We start from the raw sequence: 6885 nt of genomic DNA, 5'->3' as shown, positions 1-6885 counted from the left end.
AACCCAATCCAGGCAGGACTACCAATGGCCAAGAAACTTCAGGAATGAAGGTTTGGGTCACCCGACCAGGCAAAGAACCACGGCCAGCTGAAGTGTTTGCTGAGGGTAAAGGGAACAAGGAATGGGTAGCAGAAGAAGGTAGCGATAAATATGAACTATGACCTTGTGACCAGTTACAGAAACAAGGACTATTTCCTCCTTGTTTTGTTATGAATGTGTTTTTATTTGTCCATAAAGCAAATATCTTTGTTTTCTTCTCTATCTTGTCCCCTTTATCGTATTACATAAGCTGCATTGTTCATTTCACAGTATTTAAGTTAAAGGAAATCAAGTTTAAGGGTCAATATCATCCAAGGACCTGAGAGATTTAGTGTGTTTCTGGTTGTACGCAGGACAGCTGAGTATTGTTAGGTGAAATATATGTCTGTTATTGTTCTCTACTTAGAGATAAAGTATGGTTTAAGGTGATGCATATAACTGCCAAGTTGATAAGGGGTGGACTGTAATGGTTAGGTTCATGTGTCAACTTGGCCAGTTGATGGTGTCCAGGTCTCTGATCAAGCAAGCACTGGCCTAATCATTACTGCAGGGACATTTGTGGCTGGTTAGTAAACCAGAATGCTGGTTTATTAAATCATCAGCCAATTGGCTACAGCTGTGACTGATTACATCAACAAAGGGTGTGTCTTCTGCAACAAGAGAATTCAAACAGCTGAATTTAATCCAATCAGTTGAAGACTTTTAAAGAAGAGAGAGTGAGGACCTTCACTTCTTTGGCTAGCTAGCAAAGTGTTTCTGAGGAGTTCATCAAACACCATCACTGAGTTGCCAGTTCACTGCCTGAGGAGCTCATAGGACACCTTCAATGGAGTTGCCAGTTTGCTGTCTGCCCTACAGAATTTAGATTCGTGCATCCCCACAGTTGTGTGAGACACTTTTATAAAATCTTATATTCACAGATATCTCTTGTTGATTCCGTTTCCCTAGAGAACCCTAATACACCAGTATATGCTGGAGCAAATTTAGCAGTACCAGTAAGGGACCCTGAATGGAATCCAAATGATGCGGCTGACTGGGCAAAATTAGAGCATTATAAAGAGTACATGGTGGTGGATCTACAGAAAGGGGTCCCTAAAGCTATAAACTTACAAAAGATAAATGAAGTAAGGCAGGGACCAAAGGAAAGTCCCTCAGTTTGATAGAATTTATGCTTCTTACCAGCAGTACATGGATACAGATCTGGAAAGTACAGAGAATGCCAGAAATTTAAATATGACCTTTATTACTCAGAGTTTTCTTAATATAAGGAGAAAGCTACAGAAAATTGATGGAGGACTAGGATTGCCTATCTCTAGATTGGTTGAAATCACTTTTAAAGTCCATAACAACAGGGACAAAGTTAAAGTAAACTGGCACTTCCAAAAGCAAGCCGTGCTTGAGGATCGATACCTTAAGAGGCAAATGGCACTTCTAGGGACATAATGAACCAAAGATGAGACAACAGCAGGAAGGTAAAACCCCTGGGCCCCCCTCGAGAGATGGGAGGAACTCCTAAGGAATGAGGAACCAACCAGTGTTCAACTGTAAGAAAGAAGGGCACTGGAAGAGGGCTTGCTTTAGCTGCTCCCAGGGAAACCTCTGAGGAAAGCTGGGTGACCTAAACTCCAGATACCCCAACAAGATGATACAACCTGGAATGAAGGGACCCAAGGGCTCTATTAGAAGAAACACCTCTTCTCTCCATCTCCCACCAAGAGCCTTGGGTAACAATACAGGTGGGAAAACAATTATTTGGCTTTCTTGTTGATACAGGAGCCATGTACTCAGTATTAAATTAAAAACCTAATACGATTTCCAACCAATCGGTTATTATAATGGGAGTATCCAGTAAAAGAACAAATTAACCATTTCTGTAGCCACTAGACTGCTTAATTGGGACCAAAAATTTTAAGCATAATCCAGTTCCCTCCCTTGCTGGGAAGAGACCTGTTAACCAAGATAACTTTTTCTCCAGATTGTTTGTTAATAGAAATGCCTCCAGGACAAGCTTGTGCATTGCAAACTGCAAACTGCACTGAGGGAGTTAAGCAGATCACCCATATCCCAGAAGAAATCTTGAAAGCTGTAAAGCCAGAGGCTTGGGCTGATGGAAAATCCAAATGTGCAAAAACAAGACTGAGTCAAGTGAAACTCCAAAAGCCAGGTCCTGTATGCTATGTTAAATAATATCCACTTAAACTAGAATCCAGAGAAGGAATTACTCTATTAATAGAGACATTTTTGAAATAGCAGTTAATACAACCCTGTCAGTCTCCCCTAAAATGAATTCTGGTTTGGGCCACAGAAGCAAGAAGCTGAAATCAATGAAACAGGAACAGAAAGCAAAGACCAGCAGACACCACTACGTTCCTTTCCATGTGGCAGAGGAGCTAAAGATCCCGACAGCTGGTTTGCGGGATACTTGATTTGGATCTTTTCCCAGGCTCTAATCTTTAACCAGACATGGATTGTGCCTGAACTTCACTAAGCCATTCCTAGGTTTTTCCCACAGCAATTCTCTGTTTATTTGGATTTTTCTCAATGATGAAATCATCAGAACCATTTCTTGTGCCTTATTTAGCAGGACCAGATAAAAATATGAGCCTCAGTGTTATCACAAAAGACATCCTTCCTGTTTGGACATACTCGTACCTGGTACTGCTGCTTCCCTTGTTCATTCTCACTGATTATGTCCACTACAAGCCAGTTCTCATCTTAAAGGGCATCAGCTTCACCATGACCTAGGTGCTGCTTGTATCTTGTCAAGGTTTAATAGCCATGCAGGTGCTGGAGGTCACCTCTGGCTGGGTCTCTGCCACCGAGGTGGCCTACTATGCTGGTTTGGATGTATTATGTCCCCCAAAATGTCATTATCTTTGATACAGTCTTGTGTGAGCAGGAAACGAATTGGTGTTGATTGGGTTGGAGACTTTTGATTGGATGTTTCCATGGAGATGTGATCACTCAATTGAGGGTGAGATCTTTCATTGGATAACTTCCATGGAGGTGTGGCCCCACCTATTCAGCATGGGCCTTCATTAGTTTACTGGAGCACTACATAAGCTCAGACAGAAGGAGTGAGCTTACTACAGCCAAGAGGGACACTTGAAGAATGCACGGGAGCTAAGAGAGGAGGTGCAGTTTACAGAGACATTTTGGAGATGGCCTTTGGAAGCAGACTTTTGCTCTGGAGAAGCTAAGAGAGGAAAAATGCCCCAAGAGCAACTAAGAGTGACATTTTTGAGGAACTGCAGCCTAGAGAGGAACGTCCTAAGAGAAAGCCATTTTGTAACCAGAACTTTGGAGCAGACGCCAGCCACGTGCCTTCCCAGCTAACGGAGGTTTTCCGGACACCATTGGCCATCCTCCATTGAAGGTACCGGATTGCTGATGTGTTACCTTGGACACTTTATGGCCTTAAAACTGTAACTTTGTAACCAAATAAACCCCCTTTATAAAAGCCAATCCATTTCTGGTGTTTTGCGTTCCAGCAACATTAGCAAACTAGAACACCTACTATGCCTTCATATACAGGGTGGTCAGCCCGGAACATTATCAGAGAGTAGTTACTGTAGGAGTGTGATGCTGGTGGCCTACATGGTGGCCTGTGAGCTGGCCGGGTGCTAGTATCGCGGCCAACCTGTTGTACTTTTACGTCAATGTCATATCTTGGCCTCTGTCTCCGTGGCCTTCCTTTTCTTCCTTTTCCTACTGATGCCCAGGAAGAGCACATACTTTCATGCAAAACCCAGGAAAGAAGCTCCCCAGAAGGCGTCAGGAAAAGATGCTGTCTTAGATGAGCCCCATAAGGATCATTGTTCCGGTTTGCTAGAGCTGCCTTTATGCAAAATACCAGAAATGGATTGGCATTCATAAAGGGGATTTATTAAGTTACAAATTTATAGTTCTGAGGCCTTAAAAGTGTCCAAACTAAGGCATCAACAAGATAATACCTTCGCTGAAGAATGGCTGATGGTGTCCGGAACACCTCTGTCAGTTGGGAAGGCACGTGGCTGGCATTTGCTCTTCCTTTGTTCCCAGGTTGCCTTTCAAAATGGCTTTCTCCAAAATGTCTCTGGGTCTCTCCTAGCTTCTTTAGCTCCTGTGCATCTAAGCATTAGGGTCCTCTCTTAACTTCTCTAGAGCAAACTCTGGTCTAGCATCTCCAAAGGTCTCAAACATCTCCAAGTGTCAGCATCAGTATCAGCGCTTAGCTTCTCTCCAAAATGTCCTTCTCAGCTGCTCTGAGCTCCTTCTGTTTGTGAGCTGTTTTATGGGACCCCAGTGATTAAATCAAGACCTACCCTAAATCGGTGCGGTCCATATCTCTGTGGAAATAATTTAATCAAACATTTCACCCACAGTTGATTGAGTCACTTCTCCAAGGAACACTCAATCAAAAGATTCCAACCTAATCAACACTAATATGTCTGCCCCCACAAGATTGCAATAAAGAATATGGCTTTTTGGGGGACATAATATATCCAAAATGGCACAATCACCAACCAGTCCACCAAGAGTCTTTCAACATTTCAAGGCCTATGAATGATGGCCAGTTGGGCAGCCCAAAGCCAAAAAATGTGTCTTTGAGAGTTCTTCTTATAGTGATTCCAAGACTTGAGGGACTGCTACTCCTCAAAGCATCCTTTTTACTGGTCCCTCTGGTGGGCTTTATCCATGGCAGGTTTTTACCAGGTTTTGAACTATGTTTAAATCCTGTGGGATTACAAAGCACTGTCCCAAAGTTCTACAATATATAATAGAGCAGTGGAAGCCCTTGCAACATTTCAAGGGGCCATGGCAGCCTTCTCATTAGACTACGTGAAAGTCAAATGGATCTTGTGGGAGAGGTGGTGTTGGGGATCTTTTCAGCAGCAGATGTAGGTTCTCTATTTCTCATGCATTACACAACTAATATTTGGGTGTGCTATGATGGTCTTTTGATACTCAAATCAAGTTTACATGTTTCTTATAACCATAGCAGCATTTCAGATCACAGTTAACATGAGTGTGGAATGCTATGCTCTGGTGTTTGGAATCAACACCTTTGTAGCCTTGGTGATCCAGACCACCCTAACTGTGATTATGGTGGATCAGGGAGGGCTCCACCTGCCAATCAGCATTCAGTTTTTTATTTATGGAAGTTATTTCTCAGTCATTGCTGGAATTTTCCTAATGAGAGGCATTTACATAATCTATTCAGCCAAATGCAAAAAGAAATTGTTCTACTAATCAGGATCCAAATGGATTGGTTGACCCAATGCCTGATATGAGCACAGTCACACAGTTTTAGCCCAGTCTCACCTAACAAGAAATCAGAGAATGGGCAACTCATTGAAAATATATAGTGCTTAATGTGTGTACTTACATGTTTTAATGTTTTGTCCTAGATTAAGATACTTTGAAAATGGGGAGCGGATACTAAATGTTTGCAGAACTTTTAACTAGATTGAATTTAAATGTTTGGAAACAAATAGAGGTTATGGTAGCGCAATATAGTGTGTAATTAACAGCACTGAATTATGAGTGTGACTGTGTTTGAAAGGGGAGGTTTAGAGTTAATTATGTCACTAGAAGGAAACCTAGAGGATAAAGCATGGGACTGTATAACACAGTGAACCCTGTGGTAAATGATGATGGTGATTAAAAGTACAAACATACAAATGATCTTTCATGAACTAGAACAAATGTATGTCACTACAAGAAGCTAGTAATAGAGTGGTATGTGGGAAAAAATTCACCTGTTGCAAACTATGGACTATAGTTAAAAAGTAATATTTTAATATTCTTCCATCAATAGTAACAAATATACCACATCAGTTCTAAGGGTCATGGTGGTGGTGGATAAGGGGTATGGGATGTTTTGGGTTGGTTCTTTTTTTTTCCATTTTTAATAAAATTGTTTTGTTATTTTGTTTTTTTTTGTTTTGTTCTGTTCTTAAGTAATGAAAATGTTTTAAAATTGATTATGGTGATGAATGCACAAAACTTTATGATGATACTGTGTACCATTGATTGTATACTTTGGATGGATTATATGATGTGTGAATGCATCTCAGTAAACTGCTAAAAAAGTAAAAAAACAAAAACAAAAAAAAAACAACAACAAAAAACTGGTTTGTGCAAGATCCCTGAGCTGTTCATCAAATTGTAGAAGACTTCCACCCTGCAGTTCCAAATCCATATACTCAACTCACTACCTTATCTGGAGATCTCTGTTGGTTCACAGTCTTAGATTTGAAAGATACCTTTCACTGCATACCCCTTGATCCAGAATCTCGAGAACTTTTTGCTTTTGAATGGAAAGACCTCATTACTAATATAAAACAATATTGTTGGACTATTCTTCCACAAGGATTTTTAAATGTTCCACAATATTTGGAGAAGCTTTAGCTAGAGATTTAAGTGAATTACACTTGCAAGAAGGAGTATTATTATAGTATGTAGATGATATCTCAAACACAAGTCTTACCAGTAAAGCATCAGATAAGAACACTATTCAAACTCTGAATTTCTTAGGAGACCAAGATTATAAAGTCTCAAAGAAAAAGGTTCAAATTTCACAAACATCAGTAAACTATTTAGGTTTTTAGTTATCCAAAGAACAGAGAAATCTATTGCCACCTCAGAGGGAATCCTTAGCTTGAGTAGCAGAGACTCTTAAAAGAAGGCTACTATGAGGATTCTTTGGAATGGCAAGATCCTCTAGAATTTGCAGAACTTATTTTGGACTCATAGCAAGGACTCATAGAGTCCTCTAGGACTCTAGGACTCTTATAAAGCCCTGACAGGATCTGAGCAGGAACCTCTAAATTGGGCTACAGAATATAAAGATACCTTCCAGAA

General features: G+C 40.7%; 1 pseudogene; it reads left to right on the top strand.

Annotated features, from left to right (window-relative positions):
- Positions 1–1103: 1103 nt before the first annotated feature.
- LOC119537417 lies at positions 1104–5271 on the top strand (annotated as a pseudogene).
- The last annotated feature ends 1614 nt before the right edge of the window (positions 5272–6885 follow it).

Source organism: Choloepus didactylus, chromosome 6, assembly GCF_015220235.1.
Source record: "Choloepus didactylus isolate mChoDid1 chromosome 6, mChoDid1.pri, whole genome shotgun sequence".
Classification (NCBI taxonomy): Eukaryota; Metazoa; Chordata; class Mammalia; order Pilosa; family Megalonychidae; genus Choloepus; species Choloepus didactylus.
This window is presented reverse-complemented; position numbering and strand designations above follow the sequence as displayed.